The sequence below is a fragment of the Chiloscyllium plagiosum genome, chromosome 16 (assembly GCF_004010195.1).
Source record: "Chiloscyllium plagiosum isolate BGI_BamShark_2017 chromosome 16, ASM401019v2, whole genome shotgun sequence".
NCBI lineage: Eukaryota > Metazoa > Chordata > Chondrichthyes > Orectolobiformes > Hemiscylliidae > Chiloscyllium > Chiloscyllium plagiosum.
In genome coordinates, this window is record NC_057725.1 from 10,700,818 (window position 1) to 10,725,573 (window position 24,756).

The 24,756-nt window shown below is 41.3% G+C and overlaps 1 long non-coding RNA gene across 1 annotated transcript; it reads right to left on the minus strand.

The window, feature by feature from the left end:
* Positions 1–433: 433 nt before the first annotated feature.
* On the minus strand, positions 434–24,400 carry LOC122558028. Its single transcript, XR_006314005.1, has 3 exons — positions 24,379–24,400; positions 21,672–21,678; positions 434–507 (listed from the first exon to the last, which is right to left on the minus strand). It is a non-coding gene; the product is annotated as an uncharacterized LOC122558028 (long non-coding RNA).
* Positions 24,401–24,756: the final 356 nt, after the last annotated feature.

Below are 24,756 nucleotides of genomic sequence, written 5' to 3' on the forward strand. Positions count from 1 at the left end.
GTTTTTTGCATAGAAACTAACATATAACAGAGTAGTTCTTATCTATATGGGAATCTACTGCTGATTGACTACCATGGGACTAAACGGAAGGATGGAATGCCTGACAGTAACTTTATGATTTGCATGTCTTTTTGCAAACTTCAGAGATGCCTATCGGTTTCAATGATTAATGACAGTGAGTATTATTACCCCGGGGCACTAACTGAATGATACCATGGACATTTACGATTTTTATATATGCAGTTCCTGCAAATATCATCTCATTAGCAGATTAATAGCTGAGTCCCAGTTTAGCTCATGGTTTGTATTTTCTCTTCTTGGTCAGCTTCCAAATTGCCTGTCACTTCGACACACCATCATGCGGCCCTGCAGTGGTCCAGTGAAATTCAGCGCAAGCTGGAAGAAAAGCATCTCATTTTCCACTTGGGGACTCTGCAGCCTTCCGGACTCAAGATCAAGTTGTTAATTTTCGGTCTGAACACCTTCTCCCATGTCCTTTACCTACTCCTACATCCTCGTCATCACAGGGCTGTTTCAGCACAGCTACCCCATTCTCACCCAATAATGGTTCCTATTCTCAGCTTTTCTCCTTCCCTGGTTGACTATTATCCATCCCATTATTTGCCTGACTACTGTTCTCCTTCTGTGGTTTCCAACTTCACTTATTATGGACTCCTTTTCCACTCCCACCCCCCAAAACTCTCACACTTACTGTCTTCAGCATGTACACAAGCTTTTCTTAGCTACTAATAGTTCTGAGGAAGGGTTGTTAGACCTCAAACCTGGCATCTGCTTTTCTCTCCACAGCTGCTGCCAGACCTGCTGAGTTTCTCCAGCAATTTCTGATTTTATTTTCAGTGCATAATCTAAGTGTTGAGATTGTGTTGCTGGAAAAGCACAGCAGGTCAGGCAGCATCCAAGGAGCAGGAAAATTGATGTTTCAGACTAGAGCCCTTCATCAGGAATGAGGTAGGGAGCCTGTGGGTGGAGAGATAATTGGGAGGGGGGGTGGGGCTGGGGAGAAGCTTTCTACATAATCTAAGTGGACAATTCAGCACAGAAGTGAGAGATTACAGCATCAAGGTTCCATGAAAATTGAAGTAAATGAGAATCTGGCAAAAAAAAACACTTTCTACTCTTTGGTCTCATGCAGTTCACAAAAGAACATGCCTGTGATTGTTGGAGATTAATAACCTCAGCTCCAGGACATCTCTGCAGCAGTTCCTCAGGGTAGTGTCCAAGGCCCAACCATCAACAGGAGCTTCACCTATGACCTTCTCTCCATCATATGGTCAGAAGTGGGATGCTCGACGATGATTGCACAAAGTTCAACACCTTTTGCAACTCCTTAGATACTGTCCATGTCCACTTGCAACAGGTCCTGCACAGCAATTCAGGCTTTGGCTAGTAAGTGACTTGTACTATCCCAGTGCCAAACAAAAGAGAATCCAAAAGCCTCCCTGTGATATTAAATGACATTACTCTCACTGAATCTCCCGCCATCAACCTCCTGAGATTTACCATTGAACAGAAAATGAATCACTTTGGGTAACTAAATGCTGTGGCTACATGGATGGGTCAGAGGCTGGGAATCCTGTGAAAAATAACTCCGACCCTGACTTTCCAAAGCCTATTCACCATCTATATCAGGACCGTGCTGGAATATTCCCCACTTCCAGGGAAAGTACAACTCAAGCAACATCTGAGAGGCTCAAGGTCATCCTGGATGAAGCAACTACTGCTCTTCATCCTCTCCATTCCCTTAAATATTCAGTACCTTCCCTGCTCACCCACAGTGATGCACCATTCATTAAATGGAGTACAGTAACTTAACAAGGATCCTTTGACAGCAACTTTTCAAACACACAGCCCCTACCATGCAGATTGACCAAGGCAGCAGCTAGTTGGGAACACCACCCTCTGCATGTTCTCTCCAAGCCACTCACCACCTTGCATCACCGTTCCTCAATTGATGTTGGGTCAAAATACTGGAACTCCCTTCTATTCCCACACCCCAAAGACTGCAGTGGTTCAAAAATGGAGCTCACCACCACCTTCCCCAGGACAATTAAGAATTGGCAATCATTGTCAACTGTGCTCAGAGCGCATGATTTTGTTTATAATTTGTTGGTGGACATTCAGATGTGTTCAAGGACTTCAGCATCTAAACTGGTAATCCACAGAAGTTCTGAGGCTGTTCTTCACCAGTTTTTGTTTCCAACTGACTTTTTCCAACCAAGCTAAACCCAGGAAACTGAAAATTGACATCAAGACTCGTGGATACAAGCCAGTGAAGCTTTCGCATCAGCTGGAGGTGAAAACATAATTTTGCCACAAAGCATTGTTCAGGCACTTGCTACGAAAAAATGTGTTGATTCTAATGTACACAGCAACCTATTCATTTGTAGCAGACTTTCCAGCTTTAAATTCATTCACTTGATCATATGAACTCCCAGTAGTCATTACTAAGATCCTGTCAGCAGGAATTATGTCAGATCAGAGTTCAATAGGCCATGGTTATGGTAATGGCTTAGTGAAGCCTGAGGTCCTAAGTTCAAGTCTCACCACGCCTTGTGAAATTGAACACAATCGATCCAACACTTTGTGGGATAGCAGCAGATGAAAAATAATGACAGTGAAAGTTTTTGAATTTTCAGTAAAGTCCAACAGACTCATCGATCTTTCTCTGGGAAGGGAATCTGCAATCCCAACATTGCCCTGCAATGTTCAAACAATGCACTGAACTCTTCGAGCCCAAGGAGGTATGAGTAATAATGCTGCCTTGCCAATGGTGCCACTGTCTGGAAAAGAGACATACATCTGGGCCAGAATGCCAGATCTCAGCCAGTCTCTCTCCCAATGCACTCCCTGGGTCATCTCCTCTTCCCAGAACCACATCCTGAATTTTTCGACTCTGACTCTCCAGCAACTGCAGTGGTCACTTTCTCTCAGAATGCCAAACTGTATAAGATCCTTTGGAGTTTTGACATGGTAGGTGTGGAAAGGGCATAATTGGAATTGGAGATTGCCGTTATAAAAATAAGGAGGTCTGGGGTGCCCATAGAGATGGGTACATTTTAAGACAACAAAAAAGAAATTATTTTCCTTTGGAGTGCTGGCAGCATTAGACTTTTCTTCTTCAAAAGCGGTGGAAGTAAGGGGATTAAAGATTAATGGGGATTAGCAAGAATGTGGAATAATCGGATTAGTCATGATCCTACTGAATGGCAGAGCAGACTCAAAAGTGTAAATGGCTAACTCCTGCTCCTTCTTTGTCTATCTTTATGCATGTACGTAGGAAGGAAGCGGTCATCAAAACAAACCAGGGTCCAGAGCAAACAAAAAATGAACAAGGTTCTTTTCTGGCAAGAGTAAGCCTTAGAAGATATATAACTCTTAAATAGCAATGCCAATCCACAGAACTACTCAACTGGTTTGGAATTTCTTTTCTGTCAACTCAAACTCCTACACACTGTCAGTTGACTGATGAAATGTTATTATACTTTGCCTTAGATGTACATTTTCAAAGGGACAATGACAAAACAAAAAGTTGCTTTCTACAAGGCTTAACTGCATCAATCCCCTACTTGCCAAGAGAAGAGAAGGAAACCACATTGCAGCATTCCACCTAAATGTTTTCAACAAAGAAAATTGCAAATGAAACATTCAAAATTGAATGCTTCAAAACTGATGGCATTGAAGTGACTGAAGTTTACATTTTAGGTAATAATGTCACAGCATCATGGATAAACCACTAAAACAGATGGAATAACTCCACAGAGGCCACTATCCCATCACTAAGTCACCCTTTATTTACACATGCATAGTACTTGACACTGGCTTGGCTTCCTCAGAGTCAGCTCTCACAGTGAACAGAAACTCTAACACTCCTGTTTGCATCTGTCAGCTTGGGCTCCCTGATTGCACCAGATTAACAGTCCCAATCAGGGAACTCATATTCTATGAGGTCCACCTGGCTGACCTCCTTACAACCACTACAGCAAGCATAAATGTTTTTACTGTGTTAGCTTCATATAACGTGAAAGGAAATGAGAATATTCTCACAGTACATTATCTGAGGAACATAGGAGCTGTTAAATGGTCACTGAGATTCATCTGATTTATCTTTTAATTTATAGATTATCACATGACACAGCAACAGTAGATTTAAGCAATGCAATGCACAATCTTTACTGTTCTCTGAAATGGCATTAACAAAGCACTGAGTTCAAAGTCAGTTAGAGATGGGCATCAAGCGCTGGCCTTGGCAGTGATGCCTATGTCTGGGACTATTTTCATTGGAAGAGTAGGAGGTGGAGGGGTGACCCAGTCAAGATTTATAAAATCACGAGGAGTATAGATAAGGTGAATGGCAGATGACTTTTTTTCCTACGGTGGGGGATTCCAAGGAGGCATATTTTTAAGGTAGAGGAGAAAGATTTTAAAAGGTCTTGAGGGGCAACTTTTTAACACAGAGAGTGGTTCGTGCGTGGAATGATCTTCCAGAAGAAGTGTGTTAGGTGCAAGTACAGCTACAACATTTAAAAGACATTTGGATAAATACATGAATAAGAAATCTTGGGAGGGATATGGGCCAAGCATAGATGGGTGTGACTAGTTTAGTTTGGGATTATATTTGGCATGGACTGTTTGAACTGAAGGTTCTGATTCTGTGCTGTAAGACTCGATGATTCTATCTGAAATAAAAATAAATAATCAACACTCGATACATACATGAGGATAGGGAAATCCTTCCTCCTAAGCTTGCTATATTTATCACAGGACATGTCTCAAATCTTCATGTACTGCATTCCAAACTAACAGCTTCTTATCTTACTTTGTTGCTCTGTAATTATCTCCGCTCTCTTGTCTGACCTGATTGAGCTTGTTGTTGTAGATTAGATTACATTACGGGAAATCCTTCCTCCTAAGCTTGCTATATTTATCACAGGACATGTCTCAAATCTTCATGTACTGCATTCCAAACTAACAGCTTCTTATCTTACTTTGTTGCTCTGTATTTATCTCCGCTCTCTTGTCTGACCTGATTGAGCTTGTTGTTGTAGATTAGATTATATTACATTACAGTGTGGAAACAGGCCCTTCAGCCCAACAAGTCCACACCTCCCCGCCGAAGCCAAACCCACCCATACCCATACCTTTACCCCTTACCTAACACTACGGGCAATTTAGCATGGCCAATTCACCTGACCTGCACATCTTTGTGACTGTGGGAGGAAACCGGAGCACCCGGAGGAAACCCACGCAGACACGAGGAGAATGTGCAAACTCCACACAGTCAGTCGCCTGAGGCAGGAATTGAACCCGGGTCTCTGGCGCTGTGAGGCAGCAGTGCTAACTACTGTGCCACTGTGCTGCCCATAATGTGTAATGTGTTCCCACAAATTCGATATGATACAATGACCACATCCAACAATATTTTATCCTTTTTGTAATGTTTCTATCAAAGTATTTGCCTTCCTGCTTTGACTTCTGCTGTGCAGGTCATGGCTTTTTAACAAAATCCACAGGAGCAGCAACATGAACTGAGGCAAATCATGAAATTCAATATGACTAGCATCAAGGTCATTAGAGTCTTCACTACCTACCTCCCCAAACCAGAGATAAATCACATCATTAGTATCAAGGGGACCATCCAACAATATCAAATAACACTGGTTATATCAAGAAAATACACTGTGCAATAATTTCTGTCCTCAAGCAAGAGCACAAGTGAAAGAGAAACAGCAACAGAATTGCAACACATTTTTCCAAGATAACCCTTGAATAATCAACCACATATGTGTCTTTTTAAAATTGTTCATGGGATGTGAGTATCACTGACTGGCCAATATTTATTGCCCATCCCTATTTGCTCAGAGGGCAAATAAGTGTCAAGCATATTGCTATGGTGTTGCATATAGGCCAGACTTGGTGAGGATGGTAGATTTCCTTCCCTAAAGGACATGAGTGAACCAAGTGTTTTGTTTTACAACAACTGACAGTAGTTGCATGGTTACCATTAGGCTAGCATTTATTTTCTGATTTTTGTTGAATTTAAATTTCACCGGTTGCAGTTTGGACAAGGTCACTAAAACATTAGGCAGTGATTCAGGATTACTACTCCCTTAACATTGCCACAATGCCACCACACTCCCAAAGTGTCTGTTGCAACTGTGATTGGAGGATGTTTGTTGATGATCAAGCCTCATAACTTGACCATTTGAGCATTATTGTTTGTGTTAATTCAAGTACCAAAATTGACAATCGCTTCTTTCCTGCAATATTAACAAAAACAAAAAAAAGCCATAAATTGACATCAAAGCTGTATTCAACAGAATGTGGCATCAAGGAACCTTAGCAAAACTGGAACCAATGGGTGTCAGGGGATAACTCTCTGATGGTTAGACCCATACCTGACACAGAGGAAGATGGTTGTGGTTATTGGAGGTCAGTCATCTCAGCTCCAGGAGATTACTGCAGGAGTTCCTCAGGGTAGTGGCCTAGGTCCAAGAATCTTCAGCTGCATCATCGATGACCTTCTCTCCATCATAAGGACAGAAGGGAGGATGTGCGCTAATGATTGCATAATGTTCAGCACCATCCGTGACTCCTCAGACACTGAAGCAGTCTGTGTCCAAATGCAACAAGATCCAGACAGTATCCAGGCTTGGGCTGACAAGTGGATTGTAACATTCATGCCACACAAATGCCAAGCTATGACCATCACCAACAAGAGACAGTCTAACCACAACCCCTTGACGTTCAATGGTGTTACCATCACTGAATCCCCCATTAGCAAAATCCTGCGGGTTATCATTGATCAGAAACTTAACTAGACTCATCACATAAACACAGTGGCTACAAGAGCAGGTCAGAGGCTAGGAATACTGCGGCGAGAAACCCACCTCCTGACTCCCCAAAGCCTGTCCATCTTCTACAGGGTACAGGGCAGGAGTGTGATGGAATACTCCCCACTAGCCTGGATGAATGCAGCCCTAACAGTACTCAAGAAACCTGACACCATCCAGAACAAAGCTGCTCATTTGATTGCCATTGTATCCACAAGAATCCACTCCCTCCACCACTGACGCTCAGCAGCAACAGTGTGTACTATCTACAAGATGCACTGCAGAAATTCACCAAAGATCCTCAAACAACACTTTCCAAACCCATGACCACTTCCATCTAGAAGGCCAAGAGCAGCAGATACATGGGAACACCACCGCCTTCAAGTTCCTCTCCAAGCTGTCACTGGGTCAAAATCCTGGAATTCCCTCCCCATTGGCATTGTGGGTCAACCCACTGAAGGCAGACTGCAGCAGTTCAAAAAGGCTTCTCCCCACCACCTTCTCTAGGAGCAACTAGGGATGGGCAATAAATGCTGGGCCCAGCCAGTGATGCCCACATCCCACAAATTGAAGAAGAAATAACCTTCTTCCAAGAACTCAAAATAATCCATTCATCTTAAACCAAGTGGCAAATTCTGAATAACTTTTAAACTGTATTCTGGTATTAAAAATGTATCCATTGAATTCCATATACATAAGAACATAATAACTAGGAGCAGGAGTAGGCAATTCAGCCCCTTGACCCTGCTCTGCCATTGAATGCGATCGTGGTTGATTTCATCTTGGCCTCAACTCCACGTTGCTGCCTGCTCTCCATAATACTTCAATCCATTACTAATTAAAAATCTATCTATCAACCCTTTAAATGCTGACGTCCACCACACTTTGGGGGACTGAATTTCACAGATTTACGACCTTTTGAGAGAAGTAATTTCTCCTCATCTCTGTCTTAAATCTGCTAAAGTTATTGTTCTTTATTGACTCACATGAGAAAACATCCTTTCAGCATTGGCTTTGTCAATTTCTTTTAGTATCAATATACCTCAGTTAGATCTCCCCTCATTCTTCTAAACTCCAGGGAATATAGGCCTAAGCTGCTCAATCTCTCTTCGTAAGACAAATTCCTCATCTCTGCAATCAATCTAGTGAACCTCTGCTGAACTGCCTCCAATGTAATTACATCCCTCCTCAAGTAGGGAACCAAAATTGTATGCAATACTCCAGGTACAATTTCACTAATGTCCTGGGCACATTTGTTGTACGCACACAAGGATGCAGAGAAGAAAGTAAGTCTTGGCAGAGATGATGGGCTTTTTATTTTAAAAGAAGGCAAAATCCTAAAAGAAAACTCCTGAGGGCCAAGGGTTTGGAAATATAGAACATCTCGCATCCACTGGAGCCCCTGTCGATGAAGGTGAATTGTAGATTGATGACAAATGTCCAGTTCTGATTGTAAACAGCTTAGATTTGAGTTGTTAAGAATTGGTTACCATCTGCTATGTCAGGTTTTGCCAGGTAGTTGGAAATATTAGTATTTGTAAACTCAATCAGATTCTAAATGACATCTTTGAAGAAACAGAAGTTCAAGAGAGAGAGAGAGACACACAGAGAGTCAGCAAATTGCTTGGGTGGCATGGTGGCTCAGTGGTTGGTACTGCTGTCTCACAGCACCAGGGACCTGGGTTCTATTCTAGCCTCGGGTGACTGCCTGTGTGGAGTTTGCACATTCTCCCTGTGTCTGCATGGGTTTCCTCCCACACTCCAAAGATGTGCGGAATTAGCCATGCTAAATTGCCTGAAGCTTTAGATGGGGTAAATGTAGGGTTGGGGTGGGTTAGCCTTCAGAGGGTTAGTGTGGACCTGTTGGGCCTGTTTCCATACTATAGAGAATCTAATTGAAATGTCTTCTTTATTCCCTGATAACATCAGCTACAGCAGTACCCTAATAACAGAGAGGGTTGCTAAGCAACAATCAACATGGACCACCTAATGCACTCAAAGTTACTTTTTAATTCTGTACTTATGGCCATACACCTCATCTTTTATCTCCTTGACATTTATGTGTATCTTCTTCTCTAAAGTGACTTGGCTTCTAGTAAAAACAGAAGGTAGCTTACAGCATACATTAAACTGTTGGCTTCATTTCCAATAAATGACATTGTAGTGCTTCTCAATGCACAGCATATCCAAAATCTTCCATTATTTCCCAGATAGTCTTCAAGGAACAGCATGTATCCCAACAATCTATTGTCCACTAAAAGTAATTAGACCAACAAGAATGCAGTAGTATTTGCTTGCAGAATCCTCTGACAGGCTTCAAATGAAATGGTAAAAACTTTACATCATCTCAGCAGACACTATCTTAAAACTTGAATATTGAACCCAGAGATTGGACTGACTTTTAAACACTGACTCTCTGTGATCCGGTTAAAGATCACACAGCACCAGATTATAGTCCAACAGGTTTGTTTGGAAGTTCTACCTTTCTGAGTGCTGCTTCATCAGGGAGCTAGTGGGGCAGGATCATAACACACCTAGATTGCTGTTCGATATATTGTATCAGTTGCATGACACTATGATCTTGTGCTATAAATTCTTTTGTCTTATGATCCTGCCCCACTATCTACCTGATGAAGGAGCAACCCTCTGAAAGCTAATATCTTCAAATAAACCTGTTGGACCAGTTTAACATTGGCACCTCCTCATCATCTCTGTGACCCAACCTTTGTACCTTCTGAGTGTGAAATTGATATATAAGAAGAGATTGCTCAGGGATAGAGTTTCATGACCATAGATAAGATTGACACCCTCTGTGTGTCAGGATTGTGCTAAAAATGACATGAAGTAACTTACTCACCTCACAGTTAATGTAATCACCATTTTGAGTGTGAGAGGAACATGGAAGCATGGCATTAGACAATATTATTTTGGCTTTGTTGTGCCAAATTGGCCAAATCTATGCTTCAACATATCCTAGTTCTTCAATCTTCATCTTGACCTTAGTAATTAAATGCCAATAAATCCAAAATGCTTGCCTTAATTAGTAGGTGGGCTACAAGAGCTAACTACTTCCATTCAATTTGCTATTTTTCAGTATTTCTTGACATTTTTCTTTAAGTTCTGCCTCAGATGTTCATATTGACAATACAGGTAGTTCTTCTGTAACACAATGGTTGTGTTCTTATGCAATACCGCATAGAGAAATCGCACTTTAGAAATAGTACTTAAGTGTTGGGGGGATATAATCATGTTACAGTCAACACACATTTTAAAAGTTCATGCTTTAGGAACAGTGTCCCCATTTTGTCAATCACATTGCAGTGAATTCACGTTAACGAAATACATGTTATAATGGAACAACTTGCAATTCAATGGGTACTCAGAATAATGTTTCGCACAGTTAAAGTTTTCTTACACTCTACTTCTGTTTCCATTATTAATCAGGACAAAGTACAGATATCTTTTAATGTTTGCCATCAGAACATTTATAACTTTTACAATTGTGAAAAAAATTCTTCCCTAACCTTCATTGAAGATAGTCCTGGCATCGTACTTGTGAATCTTATTGCCCATATTCTATTGTTCTCATCTCTTTTCCAGAATGGGTTTCAAAACAGCGAGCAATTTTTCAGTGGCCTTAGCAGATAAATCTTTACCAGCTTGCTGTTGTATTCAGTGATTCAACGTGTGAAAAACATGTTCAGCAAATCAATCAAAGCACTTGATTTATACTGACCCTTCAAAATTAAGTCACTAGCTTGACACTAGCTCCCCAAATGGTTTGATTATCTCTCAAGATTATACTGTCTTCCTACTGGCAATGTATTGAATCTAATATCAGGAGAGTACAAGAAAATGTGGCTGATAGAATCAGATACTCTGAAGCTGGTGTGCGACTCATACAAATGCATCTTGTAAAGAGAGAGATTATATGCCTCAGAGAGAGGGAATATGATTGGAGATCAGCACAAGCTGATATTTCCCTGCCTTAGAGAGGTCCCATGGTCACATAAAGCAAGTGATTACAAATGCGTGCAAATAAACATCCCCTTGGAATGGAGGCATGGGAGAGTTGAGTAGGGAATAGGATTTAACCTCCCTCAATTTAGTTTCTGCCTGTTCCAAAATCACTGATGTTATACACTAACCTTGCTGTGGTAGGTTCCTGTTGGTATAGGTGTTCATTAAGTCAACCTACACCAAGTCATTCTTTGCCCATTAAAATGACAGTTTGGGCCTATTGCCCATCTGAGCCAGATATCAGCAGTATCACCAATTTGTTATTCCCTGATGTAGTAAAGGGTGCTGCTGTGCTGCCCCCACCCATGGAGTTGGCTTCAGAACATAAACAGGAGTTGATGGCATAGTGGTGATGACTCTAGATTAGAAATCCCAAAGCCCAGCTTAATGTCCTGGGTACACATGTTGGAATCCTATCACAGCAGAGAATGAAATTTGAACTCAGTAAAAATCTGGAGGAGGGGGAGGTCAGGGAGATGAAAATAATGTAACGATTGTCAATTGTTGTTAAAAACTCATCTGCTTCATATCCTTTAAGAAAGGAAATCTGCCAGCCTTATCTGGTCAGGCCAATATGTGACTCCAGGCCCAAGCATTGTTGAAAACTCTTAACAGCCCTCTGGGCTATTAGGTATAGACAATAAAACCTGACCTATTCAGTGATGCCTATATCCCATTAATGAATTTAAGAAAGGGTAAAAGTGAGCTGCATTGCTCATAATAGGGTTCAGTAAGATCATGTCTGTCGTGGGGTGAGTGCTAAGAGAGCACAAAATAAGAATTAAGCTGGGAGAATAAAATTGGACATCGGTACATATTTAGCCAATCATGGAAATGTGGGCCTTCCTTTCAGCTTCCTTTTAACCTGCTGTGAATTATTTTATGTGCGTAAGTAATGTGTCTATCTGAGAAAATGATGAAGCAATTCACAAGGATTGATGCACAGAAACATGCTTGATCACATAATAAATGGCAGCCCAAGAGATTGTGGCTGTGAGAGTTTGCAGGAAGTTAATTGTACAACTGAGCTGAGTGCATATTAAGGAAGACTCAAATGGGAGTTTAAGAGCTATACTCCACCACAGTTTAGTGAAAGGTTGTTGGATTAACTTCACTTTAAATGGAGGTGACAGCCGATGATGTCCTTGCATGACTTTTACTCCAGAAACCCAGACAATTGTTTTTGGGACCTGGGTTCAAATCTTGCCATGGCAGATGATGGAAATTGAATTCAATAAAAAAACTTGAATTAATAAGTCTAATGGTTACCATTGAACTATTCTTAATAAAAGCAAATTACTGCGGATGCTGGAATCTGAAACCAAAAAAGAGAAAATGCTGGAAAATCTCAGCAAGTCTGGCAGCATCTGTAAGGAGAGAAAAGAGCTGACGTTTCGAGTCTAACTGACCCTTTGTCAAAGGAAGGAAGCTGGCATCGTTATAAGTTCTGCCTCGGTGTGACTCCAGACCCACAGCAATATGACTGACTCTTAACTACCCTTTGGGCAATTTGTGATGGGCAAGAAATGCTGACCCAGCCAGAAATGACCCAAATCCTGTGAATGAATTCAGAAAAAAAAACCTCAGGAATAGCCTGTATCAAAGCAGCAATGAGACACTATTTTTGGTATCCAAAAGGTAGTTTGAAATTTGAAGAGTTGGTTAAATAAAAATTGTCACATGCGTGTCAGAATGAGAAATGATCCAGCTAAGATTCCTTTCATGCCACAGTCAATTTCAAGTAAACCATGGCAACAAGTAAGTGTTGGGTTACTTGAAGAAGAAGAAGAAGAAAGAGTACCTTATTTGGGTCAATAGCTTTAACAAGTGTGTATATCGTGAGTCAATGCCCAATAGCACAAGTACCAAAACTATTCGGGTTTTGAGAAGTTGGTAGGAAGTCTATGAGCTGCCAGCAGTGTTGAAGTCAGATCATGGTCCACAGTTCATGCCAGGAGATTAAGACATATTTCTAAGCAAACGTGGAGTGAAACAATTCTAAACACAAGCATCACATCACTCCGTAATGAGTGATGCTGCAGAATGAAGAGTGCATAGTTTAAAAAGGTAATTTCTCAACTACTTGACGGGTGTTAACCCATGAAGTTATTTCATTGTGCTTCAAAAAATGGTGCCCCACGGCAAGTCTGATGTTGGAGAGTTGTGGAATGCAGTGCATGATGCTCTCATCACATTCTCAGCTGCCTCTCATTTTGCTGTGGGTGGCTGCGGCATCTGGCAACCTGTTCATTCTTAAACTGTCAAGGTCCATGAGTCTCCAATCAATGGTCCATTAAGTGCTTTATTTAACCCTTATTGCCCATTTACCCTGAGCGGGGGAGTGGGGGAAATACAACACCAGACTAATAGCTTGGTTGCCTTTACTGTGTGTGCTGTGTCATGTCCATAAGACCATAAGACTATAAGACATAGGAATGGAAGCCAGGCCATTTGGCCCATCGATTCCACTCTGCCATTTGATCATGGCTGATTGGTGTTTCAATTCCACTTACCCACACTCTCCCCGTAGCCCATAATTCTTTGCGAGATCAAGAATTTATCAATCTCTGCCTTGAAGGCTCCCAACGTCCCGGTCTCCACTGCGCTCCATGGAAATGAATTCCACAGACCCACCATTCTCTGGCTGAAGAAATATCTCCTTATTTCCATTCTAAATTGAACCCCCTCTAATTCTAAGGCTGTGCCCATGGGTCCTAGTCTCCCTGTCTAACAGAAACAACTTCCCAGCGTCCACCCTTTCTAAGCCATGCATTATCTTGTAAGTTTCTGTTAGATCTCCCCTCACCCTTCTAAACTCTAATGAATATCATCCCAGGACCCTCAGCTGATCATCATATATTAGGCCTACCATTCCAGGGATCATCCGTATGAATCTCTGCTGCATCCGCTCCAGTGCCAGTATATCCTTCCTGAGGTGTGGGGCCCAAAACTGGACACAATATTCTAAATAGGGCCTAACCAGAGCTTTATAAAGTCTCAGAAACACATCGCTGCTTTTATATTCCAACCTTCTTGAGATAAATGACAACATTACATTCGCTTTCTTAATCACAGTTTTAACCTGCAAATCAACCTCTAGAGAATCCTGGACTGGCACTCCCAGATCCCTTTGTACTTTGGCTTTATGAATTTTCTCACCGTTTAAAAAATAACCCATGCTTGTATTCTTTTTTCCTAAGCGCAAGACCTTGCACTTGCTCACGTTGAATTTCATCGGCCATTGCCTGGACCACTCTCCTAAACTGTCTAAATCTTTCTGCAGCCTCCCCACCTTCTCAGTACTGCCTGCCTGTCCACCTAACTTCATATCATCGGTGAACTTCGCCAGAATGCCCATGTCAATGATACTCTTTTAATAATCAAACAATTATCAGGAATTGATTAATTCTGTCGGTTAGTTTACTGACAGATTCTGGAGCTGAAAATGTGTTGCTGGAAAAGCGCAGCAGGTCAGGCAGCATCCAGGGAACAGGAGAATCGACGTTTCGGGCATAAGCCCTTCTTCAGGATTCCTGAAGAAGGGCTTATGCCCAAAACGTCGATTCTCCTGTTCCCTGGATGCTGCCTGACCTGCTGCGCTTTTCCAGCAACACATTTTCAGCTCTGATCTCCAGCATCTGCAGTCCTCACTTTCTCTTCCTGACAGATTCTGGAGGCTATTGTGGAGCAGTGATAGTGTCCCTATCTCTGAGGCAGAAGGTCTGGGTTCAAAAAACAAAGAATTGTGGATGCTGGAAATCTGAGAGAAGAACAGAAATAGCTGGAGAAACCCAGCAGTTCTGGCAGCATTGGTGGGAGAGAGCAGAATCAACATTTTGGGTCCATTGACCCTTCTTCATAACTCAAGTCTGGGTTCAAGTCTGACCTGGTCTAAAGGAGTGTCATAACATCTCTTGAATAAAAACATCTATGTACAGATTTTGAATCAAAGCATTTCATAGGGATAAGGCAGGAAATTTGAGTTTCTCCTTGTGGGAGAATATAAAACTAGGGACCATGGTTTAAAAATGAGAGGTTTCCCATTTAAGACAGAGATGAGGTCATTATTTTTTTTCTCTGAGTGTTGAGAGCTTTGGCAATTCTTTTCTTGAAATGCAATCAATGCAGAATCTTGAAATATATTTAAGACAGAGGTCGATACATTCCAAGGGGAATATAAAAATTACTTGTGATTTGCAGGAATGTAGAGTTAAGGTTACAATCAGACAAGCCATGATCTTCTTGAATGATGGAACGGCTTGAAGGTCCAGGTATCCTTTACTTATCCCTCGTTTGTATGTTTGTAAGTTTGGCGGTGAAGATTATTAATCAGCCAAGCTCTCACTGAATGGTGGAACAGACTTGATGGACCAAATTGTTCACTTCTTCTCCTACAACAAATGGCCCTTAATCAAAACAGTAAGATACATTGTAAGTTATGAAACAGACATTACAGAAAACCAACTGATTTTTTTTTGTGTATGCAACTTATGCAAATCCATAAAAATCAAAGGCAGGCAGAGTTACAACATGGCCTACACGCAGAACATAAAGGTCCTAAAGGTGAACTTTCTGAAAGGCTAGGCACACATATAACAGGTTGGTGTCCCTGTATCCACTGGAGGCACCAGATGTCCAGGTCACACATCCACCTTTCCCCAAACCCAGTCCCCCATTCCTCCAACCATTTCCTTGCTGTCTGGCCTTGCCAAATCCTTGAAATTCAAATTGGTTTCCTTGGGACTAGTTTCACTCCAACAATAATCACTATTCAAACCTGATGCTGCTGGGGTTACAAATGTACAGATTAATCTGATTGGTCAGTGGTTCTTCAGAAGGGAGTTTTCCCCAGATGAAGGTACAAGTTTAGACATTAAGTAACTAATACTGACTGACTGTGCGTTGGCTGCCTATTTGCAGGATGCATTCTCTACCAACATTTTAATCAAGGGTGTTGATGTATAATTGATGTATAATCCCATAACATCCAACCTGCTGTTTGCCTTTGAAATAGAGCTTGAAAATTTTCAGTTCTCCTACAGAATAACCCCACAGTCTCAGACCAGTTCCTTGCCTAATGAGTTTAGACTCAAGCAAATTCTTAGGATGGAGTTTAGTTTGCTTAAGCCTTGACGTCAATAACAAGAGAAAAGCAAGCCAAAGTAAAGATGAATCATCATACAAGAGACACGAAACTTTGACTGTTCAGTTTTGACCAGAAGGTCATGTTGAAAAATCACCGAGCTGATAAGGTGAAGTATGTGATTCGAATTGTTGTAAGAGATGAGGTGCATTCAGACATTTAAGACTGGAGAGAGATTCATACAAGTCTTAGTTACAGGGGTAGGGTGTAGTGTTGTGTAATGTTATCCAATTCTCTTAAAACAGGAGTTTAAATCCCAATCTAACTAGTGGAATTTACATTTAAATAATATAACTTGAAATCCGTCTTTGTAATGGTGATCATTAAAGCCTTATCAATTGCCATTGGGTTCACTTCCTTTAGGGAATGCAATCTACGTCTGGCTTCAGATTCTCAGCAATGGCAGAGATTGACTTTTATCTGTCTCTCTGAAATGGCCAAATGAGATGCTCCTTTCAAAGATAACTGAAAATGAGCAACAAATATCTTTGTCTTGCCCTTGACACCTGCATCCAATGAAAGATGTTATTCTTAATTTTTTGTAATTATCTCTCTGCCTCAATTCATCGGATCATAGCTCATCCTTTCACTTGCTTCAGCGTTGACACTTTACTCACACCGTCTGACACTTCTGGTCACCTGCAGAGACTTGTTATTCAGCCTGGTGACACTCCACTCACACCATTTGCACTATATTTGATCTCTCTGCCTCTAAGTTCTGTGCGTGTGTGCTTCCCTTCTCTTCACCTGAGGGAGGAGCAGCGCTCTGAAAGCTTGTGATTTCAAATAAACCTGTTGGACTATAACCTGGCCTATTGATATTGGTTTAGGGATATTGCAGCCTGGGAACCCATGGACAAGTATCATTTTATATTTTAAAGCAATTTTTTAAGTTGGGAGGGAGTGTAATATATTGGAAGATTAGGGTACAGGCAGTCCTTGAGTTGCAAATGGGTCTGCTCTCAAGACAATTTGCGCGTAAGTTGGAGCACAATGCAGGACAATGTAAAGCAGACTTCCAAAAGTACAGGAAGTATTCATATTGCAGGGTTCTTAAAATTACATCCCTGTATGGGACATTCTTGTTGGTAAGAGCATTTGCAAGTCAGATGTTCCTAAATTGCGAATCCCCAAAATTTTGTTATATTGCCCTCTCTATCTGGGAAGTGTGAAGTTTAAGGACAGCTGCCTGCTGCAATGTCTCTGTTTTTTTTTCTTGATACAGAGTTTAAGACCTACCTGCTATGATGTGTCATTAAGATCTTACATAGTGGCTCTCCCATTAATTTCAATGGATTCCGTGCATATTCCATTCTAACATACTGCTGCTTCTGTTTCCATTCCAGGTAAATAGAGTGTGCTGGCTAGCTGTGGGATCTCACTTCTTGTCTTTTTCCTTGCAATGGCCATGCTGCTGATACAGTCAAAATCTGCCTATTTCCAGGCACCTTTCCTGTTAGTTGCGTGAACATGGATCAGATGTGGCCTGACCACAGATGTGATAATCGCCTTATTTTTCTGTCAGAATGAGGTGAGGTCTTGTTGCTGGGTACCCTGTCCAGACGACAAGCAAAACACAGAAATTAAACTGGCAACTCTCTGCATTTAATGAGCATAACAAACCAAGTGCAGATGGTACCATTTACTACAGTTCCTTCTTTCCATGAATTATTTGTCTTTGCTAAGACACATCCTTTCTGTCGTGGTCTCAGAGTAAGGAAATAATTCAATGCAGACCTCAAAGTATAACGTTCGTTTGATCATTTGGAAGTTGCAAGGTCTGAAAATAATGAACTAAAAGAAGGGCATTTCGAGAAATATGTCGGGTTCAGACATCAGTTTTCTTACTATTCTAAGTACATTTGAATACACAAATTAGGAACCAGAGTAGACCATTCAGCTCAGTACTTTGCCATTCAATATGATGGTTACCCTGATTATGACCTCATCACCACTTTCCCATCTGCCAGCAATAACCATTGTTTGCCTTCTTTGTTAAATATCTGTCTGGCTCCAACTTGTAAATATTCAATAAACTATTTTATAGAATTATAGAGTTGTACAGCACAGAAACAGACCCCTCAGTCCAACTTGTTTGGGCTGACCAAACATTCCAATCTGACCTAATCCCATTTGCCAGCATTTGGCCCATATCCCTCTAAACCCTTCCTATTCACGTTTCCTTTCAGATGCTTTTTAAATGTTGTAATTGTACCAGCCTACATCAGTTCCTCTGGCAGCTCATTCCATACACGCACCACTCTCTCATGAAAAAGTTACCCCTAAGGTCCTTTTTAAATCTTTCCCCTTGCACCTTAAATCTATGCCCTCTAGTTTTGGAGTCCCCCATCTTAGGAAAAATACCTTGATGATTCAACATGCCCCTCATGATTTTATAAACCTCTATAAGGTCACCCCTCAGTTTCTGACACTCCAGGGGAAAGGTCCCAGTCTATTCTTCCTGAACTCAAACCCTCTTACCTTGGCAACATCCTTTTAAATATTTTCTGCATCCTCTCAAGTTTAACATCATGCTTCCTGTAGAAGGGTGACCAGAATTGCACAGACTATTCCATAAATGGCCTTACCAATGTCCTGTACATGACGTCCCAACTCCTATAGGAGAAAATGAGGACTGCAGATGTTGGAGATCAGAGTCAAGAGGAATCCTGATAAAGGGCTTATGCCTGAAACGTCAATTCTCCTGCTTCTCAGATGCTGCCTCACTTACCGTGCTTTTCCAGCACCATAATCCAAACTCCTATACTCAATGTTCTGACCATTGAAGGCAAATGTGTCAAATGCCTTCTTCACCACCCTGTCTACTTGCAACTCCACTTTCAAGGAATTACGCATCTGCACCCCTAGGTCTCTTTGTTTGGCTCTACTCCTCAGGGCCCTACAATTAACTAAGTCCTTCTCTGGTTTGCCGAACCAAAATGCAACACCTTACATATATTAAAATTTATTTGCCACTCCTCAGCCCATTGGCCCATCTGATCAAGGTTCAGTTGTACTCGGACACAACTTTCTTCACTGTCCACTGCACCTCCAATTTTGGTGTCATTGACAAAAGTACGAACCGCACCTCCTACATTTACATCTAAATCAGTTATATAAATGACGAGAAACAGTGGATCTAGCACTGATCCTTGCAGCACACCGCTGGTCACAGGCCTCTACTACAAAAATCACTTCTCCACCAATACCTTCTGTCTCTTATCTTTAAGCCAATTTTGTATTCAATTGGCTCAGTCCTCCTGGATCCCATGTCATCTAATATTACTAACCAGTCTACCATGCAGAACTTTGTCGAATGTTGTACTGAAGTCCATATAGACAACATCTACTGCTCTGCCATTATATATTTGCTTTGTCACCTCTTAAAAAAATCTCAATCAAGTTTGTGAGGCATGATTTTCCACACACAAAGCCATGCTGACTATTCCTAATCAGTCCTTGCCTTTCTCCTGTCCTTAAGATTCCCCTCCAATAACTTACCCATCACTGACATAGGCTCATCAGTCTTATAGTTCCCTGGCTTTTCTTTTCTTAAGTAATGACACCCCATTAGCCAACCTCCAGTTTCCAGCACCTCACAATTTTGTTCACTATTTTCTTTGCTCTTACAAAAGATTATGCTGCAATTCTCAGAAGGTATCTAGACTGTTTATTTGTTAAAGGTGAGCAAAAAAATAAATGGGAGAGCTTGGAATTAAACTATCTGCTGATCATTGGTGTTTGTAATTTGAAAGCAGTATCAATGTTAGAACTGTTTCCTGAGTGGCCAATAAACTAGTAACACATTGATTCTACTCTTGTAAATATATGCCACCCACATAGATCAAGTAACATGTGTAATATACCTACTGCGCTAGTTTCACCACTTATTAAATATTCAACACTTTAACAAAATAAGCACATTAATAAACTTCAATGCTTACACAGCGAGGTATCTAGTCTTTTCTGAGAACTAAACTACCATGGAAAAAGAGAAAAGGACTTTTAATGAGAGATGAGCATATTCTGTGTCCCCATAGTCCTAGCCAAGTGTATGTTCAAAGGGAGCATCGTTTTTAAATTGGGATTGCAGTGTTATTCACCGTGTCTGTGACCTATACGTCTTTGGAATCTAGCTCCTGACTGGGAATGTGGGAATTAACGAATTCACCCTTTAATGCCTTCTAGAAAATGTCCAATAGTGCTTCATGCTTGCAATGAGCTACTTCTACATAAGCAGATTTCCTTGGAATCAAAGAGTTGAAGAATTAAATATTGCTGTGGGATATTTATCATCTACCTGAACAGATCGTACATGGGTAAAATGTACTTCATAGAATGATACATGACTATTTCTAATCTGCAAATGGAATTTCAAATTGACTGTTAATGGATCAACCATCTTTAGATGTGACGTCCAGTTATCTAGCGCAGCTAAGAAGATGAAATCTAAATGACAAAAGATCAGTTTAAATAAGATTGTACAAAGCTTTGTCACTAAAAGAGATAGAATAAAACAGAAACAAGAACAGAAATCCCTGGAAAGTCTCAGCATCTGTGGCGAGAAATCAGAGTTAATCTTTCAGGTCCGGTGACCCTTCCTCAGAGCTGTTCTGAACAAAGGTGACTGGACTTGAAATGTTAACTCTGATTTCCCTTCACAGATGCTGCCAGACCTGCTGAACTTTTCCAACAATTTCTGTTCTTGTTTCTGACTTCCAACTTCTGCAGTTCTGTCGGTTTTTATTGAGATGGGACAAAATATTGAGTGTCAATGTTAGTACAAGGCAGCAATCATTTGTGGCGGAGTTGATAGCACAATCCCCATCTGAGTTAAAATGTTGTGGGTTTAAAATCCCACTGCAGAGATCTGAGCAAAATTTCCTGCCTGTTGGTGTGATACTGGTGGAGGGTTTTACATGGGGAGTTAGTAACAAAAATGAGCCACAACTTGCCCTTGCAACTGAACATAAAAGATCCCCATGGCTCTATAGGAGATAACAGCAGAGATGTCAAGATTCTAACTAGTTCATATGCTTTATTCATCATATGAAACAAGATTTATGTGGTCATTATCACATTGCTGTCTGTGTGAGCTGTTGTGTACAAATTAAGTGGTGTGCTTCCAACTTTACAATGTTAACTACACTTCAAAAACATTTAATTGGGTGCAAAGTGCTTTGGGGCATCTTGCCACTATGAAAGGTGGTGAAAAGATAATTATCCAAGATTTCAAGGTGAAAACTGACCCTGAGATCAAGAGTGCAATGAACTGATATGAAAATAGATAATTAAAACATTAAAAAAAAGCTTTGGAGAAATGTAGAAAGGGTCAGTCTGCTGTACATGGAGCTACGTTAAACTGGAAAATAAATGGGAAGAATTGCAATAGCTTGAAAATTTAAAATAAAGTAGAAACCCCTGAAAATGGCAAACATATTGAATAGCTCCCAAAAAGAGAAAAGATTGATCAAAACTATGGGCCAGATGAGCTGAAACACACACAGCTCATTCTAAAGGAATGAAACAGATAGTTAAGATCAGAAGTTGTGAAAGTCAGTCCATATTTCAGAGACTGGAGAGGACATTCTTCACAAGTTGAGTTGAGTCAGACTCACAGAGGAGATGATGGTAATGTCACTGAACTACAAATAAACCAAAGAACTGCAGAAGCGGGAGATCTGCAACAAACAAAACAAAACAAAATTCATTGGAGAAATCAACAGATCTGTTAGCATATTTGGAGAAAAAAAGTTAATGTTTTGAGTCGACAGAGTCTTCTTCAGTTCTGTTTCCAGCAATGTCTGATTTTAATCACTGAACTTGTTATCCAGAAAGTCCAAGTTCATGTTCTGAGGACATAGGCTCGAATTCTATCATGAATTCTAATGGAGTTCAAATTTAATGATTAAATCTAGTACACAAAAATGTTTAACTTATTAATGGAGACCATAATTAGCAATTATAGTTGTAAGAGCCCACCTGTTTCACTAATGTCCTTCACTGAAGGATATCTGCCATCATTAAGAATCTGACCTACAGTGATGTGGTTCTTAACTGCCCTTTACAATGGTCCGAGCAAGTGCTCAATTAGACAGGACCATCAAACAACATCTTGACTATCAATGTCCCATGAAATAAGAGATGCACAATGTGGGGAGACCAAAGATTTGATAATCAGAGAGGGGTCAAATGAAAATTGGTTGGGATCAAACTTAAATATGGAAGAAATAAGACTCAGCAGTTGCTTTCTCAATGTGGGAAAGAATTCACCATGGAGTGATGCAGTCAAGTCAAGTCACCATAGTCTGTGGAAAAAGTGAGGACTCCAGGTGCTGGAGATCAGAGTCGAAAAGTGGCATTGGAAAAGCACAGCAGCTCAGTGTTATGACGTTGTAGGCACGTACTGTACCTTTAAGAGAGTGTAAAGGGTGTTTTGCATGAAAAACTTGTAGGTACCTGTCATGTGACTGACTAGCAGTCTCAGAGTGTACTGGAAAATTGAAATATGTAACATTTGGCCTTGAAACAAATACCTGACTTTTGTTTGCTATGTTTTCACAACAGTTCGAATTGAACCAATCAGTTTAAATTATGTGAGAGAAAGTGAGGACTGCAGATGCTAGAGATCAGAGCTGAAAATGTGTTGCTGGAAAAGCGCAGCTGGTCAGGCAGCATCCAAGGAACAGGAGAATCGACGTTTCGGGCATAAGCCCTTCTTCAGGAGGCTTATGCCTGAAACGTCGATTCTCCTGTTCCTTGGATGCCGCCTGACCTGCTGCGCTTTTCCAGCAGCACAATTTCAGTTTAAATTATGCCCCAGGATACTAAAACCCAATTGAATTTGAATTTTATAGTTTTGACAACACTGAACCAAAGAGACAATCTGATGTTTGGGGGGAAAGGATGCCAGCATTTTGAGAGTTAGCCAGAGAAGGAGTGACCAACTGCCATAACCAGAGTAACTGTGACCAAAACACTCTCTATCAAAAGTACCTTTTCATATGAAATGTCTTTGTGAGAAAAGACTGAAGACAACCCAGGGAGATCTACAGCTAGAGACAGACACTGGAGATGACAGCCGCTGTCTGGTTTTGAGAATTAAGTTGATGTAATTTTACTACAGGCTTTTATTGGAATAGTATATTGTTGTGAAGTGGAAGGTAGATAACAAACCTTAAAAAGAAAGAAGGCTTAGGATTGTAAATTGTTGTTGTTTAATGTTCACTTTTATAGTTAAAGAATAAATTGATTTTTTTTCTTTAAATAGTGGAAGTTGGGCGTTCTCTGCCACCTTTACTTTAGCAGATTATGAGGTGAGGTGAGCCTTTCTGGATGTTCGGTTTAATTAGCAGAAGGGTTCACCACCATGTCAAAATAATCAAGCAGTACCTGAGAAGCAGGAGAATCGATATTTTGGATACAAGTCCTTCATCAGGAATGTTGGGGGGGGAGGGTTGCTGAGATATAAATAGAAGGTGGGGTGGGGCTGGAGGGAACGTGGCTTGGGATGCAATAGATAGATACAGGTGAGGTGTGATGGTGAAAGATCAGAGCTGAGGGTGGAGTAGATAGGTGAGAAGGAAGATGGACAGGTGGGATGGCTCAAGAGGGTGGTGCTGAGTTGGAGGGTTGGATATGGGATGAGGTGGAGGGATGGGAGATAAGGAAACTGGTGAAATCAATGTTGATGTTGCCAAATTGGAGGGTCCTAAGGCAGAAGGTGGGGCTTTCTTCATCCAGTTGGCAGATGGCTAGGATTTGGCGGTGGAGGAGGCCAAGGATGTGCATGTCCTTGGCAGAATGGGAGGGGGCATTGAAGTGAATCCACAGGAAATGTTTCATGAGTTGGTGTCCTCTCTTGTCAATGTAGAGGAGGCCACATCAAGAGCAACTGACACAGTAGATGAGGTGATTGAGTGTGCAGGAACATCTCTGTCGGATGTGGAAAGATCCTTTGGGTCTTGGATAGAGGTGAGGGCGGAGATGCTGGCACAGGCTTTACACCTCTTGGGATGGTACTATTCCCTATCTTTTCCTCGACTACATCAATGACAGTATCAGTGCCACCTCATGCTTCCATAAGGAGGTTGAACAGTTCATCAACTTCACAAACACCATCCAACCTGAACTCAAGTTCACTGGACCATCTCAGACACCTCCCTCCCCTTCCTGAATCTCTCTGACTCCATTTCTGGTGACCAACTCAACACTGACATCTATTTCACAACCACCAATTCCCACAGCTACCTGGACTACACCTCCTCCCATCCCCACTCCTGTGAAAATGTTATCACTTCCTCCCAATCCCTCCGCTTCCACCACGTTCAAACCCCATCCCTACTAAAGCAACAAGGACAGAACCCCCACTGGTCGTCACCTTCCAGCCCACTAACCTCCAGATACTTTGCATCATCCTCCACCATTTCTACCACCTACAGTCAGACCCCACCACCAGAGATATATTTCCCTCTACACTCCTATCAGCATTCCACAAAGACCATTCCCTCCGCAACTCCTTTGTTAGATCCACGGCCCCACCAACATACCTTCCACACCTGACACCTTCCCTTGATGCCGCAAGAGGGGTAAGACCTGTGACCACAACTCCCTCTAAGGTCCTCATCTATTGCGTCCATTGCTCTTGATGTCGTCTCCTGTACATCAGTGAGACAGGATGCAAATTCGTGGGATTTCCCAAAGAACATCAATGGGATACATGCACCAAACAACCCACAGCCC